The sequence below is a fragment of the Calidris pugnax genome, unplaced genomic scaffold (assembly GCF_001431845.1).
Source record: "Calidris pugnax isolate Ruff unplaced genomic scaffold, ASM143184v1 scaffold564, whole genome shotgun sequence".
NCBI classification, from domain to species: Eukaryota; Metazoa; Chordata; class Aves; order Charadriiformes; family Scolopacidae; genus Calidris; species Calidris pugnax.
In genome coordinates this window covers 77,502-79,476 of record NW_015091351.1, presented here as the reverse complement: position 1 = coordinate 79,476, position 1,975 = coordinate 77,502, and positions in this window count along the sequence as shown.

Below are 1,975 nucleotides of genomic sequence, written 5' to 3'. Positions count from 1 at the left end.
CGTTTCCCCCCCTTCCCGTGTCCCCCGGCCGCGGCCCCCGGGCACCGCGCCAGGGACAGGAACAGCCCGTCCCGGCTGCCGGCACGTACCCGGCACACGCGGGGCTGCACGCACACGGACACACGGACACACGGACCCGCACACCGACACGCACACCGACACACGGACACACGGACCCGCACACCGACACACACACGGACACACCGACACGCACACCGACACACGGACCCACACACGGACACACCAGCACGCACCGGGACACACAGACACACCCACACATGCAGACACACCGACACACACATGGACACACCGACAACACGGACCCGCACACAGACACACCAACATACACACGGACACATGGACCTGCACACAGACACACCGACACACACACGGACACACCAACATGCACACACACACACACCAACACGCACACAGACACACCGACACGCACCGGGACACACCGACACACCAACCCACACACAGACACACCAACATACACACGGACACACCAACACGCACACAGACACATGGACCCGCACACAGATACACCGACACACACACGGACACACCGACACGTGCACACACACACCCTGACATGCACCGGATCACACGGACCCACACACAGACACACACCAACACACACACAGGCACACTGACATACACATGGACACACCAACACGCACACAGACACACCGACATGCACACACACACCAACACGCACACAGACACGTGGACCCCCACACAGACACACCGACACACGGACCCGCACACAGACACACCGACCTGCACACACACACACTCACACCCCCCCCCACACAGACACACCAGGACACACGGACACACACTGGGACACACAGGAACACAGACATGCACGAGGACACCATGAACACACACATGGACACACAGACACATGGACACACAGGAACATGGACACATGGACATGCACACAGACACACCGACATGCACCGGGACACACAGGAACACGGACACACACACACGGACACACACGGACACGCATGGGAACATGGACACACACACAGACATGCACGGGGACACATGGATGCATGCATACACACGGACACACATGGGGACACACAGACACGCACAGACACACACGGGAACATGGGGGCAGATGGACACACATGGATACACACGGACAGAGGGACACGCAAGAACATGGACAGACAGACAGACAAACACGGGCAGATGGATACACCTGGAGACAGATGGACACGGACAGACAGGCACACGGACATGGACACATGGGAACACACGGACACGTGTGGGGACACAGATACACGGACATGGACACACATGGGAACACACACAGACACGGGGACACACAGGAACACGCAGACACAGACACACGGACGTGGATATACACACACACAGACACAGGGACACACGGGAACACACAGATGTGGACACACACGGGAACACACAAACACAGGACACACATGGGAACACACGCAGACACAGGGACACACGGAACACAGGCAGACACGGACACACAGACGTGGATATACACACACACAGATGCAGGACACACACAGGAACACACAGACACGGACACACACGGGAACACACAGACATGGACACACATGGGAACACATGCAGACACGGGGACACACATAGAGACATGGACACACACGGGAACACACAGACACGGGCACACGGAGGTGGATATACACACACAGACACGGGACACACAGGGGGACACATGAACACACACACACACACACAGACGCGCTTGTCCCCCATGTCCCAGCCCCCCGTGCCCCAGGGACACTGCTGGTGTCATGGGGTGTCCCCGTGCCCCCAGTGATGGTGCCCCCACGTCCCCGTGACGGTGTCCTTGAGCTCACGGTGACAGCGCTGGGGCTGCAGGTGCCTGTGGGTGCTGGGGCGCAGTGGGGGTGCAGTGGGGAGGTACGGGGGGGGGCAGGGAGAGCAGTGGGGGTGCCCGGGGGGCAGT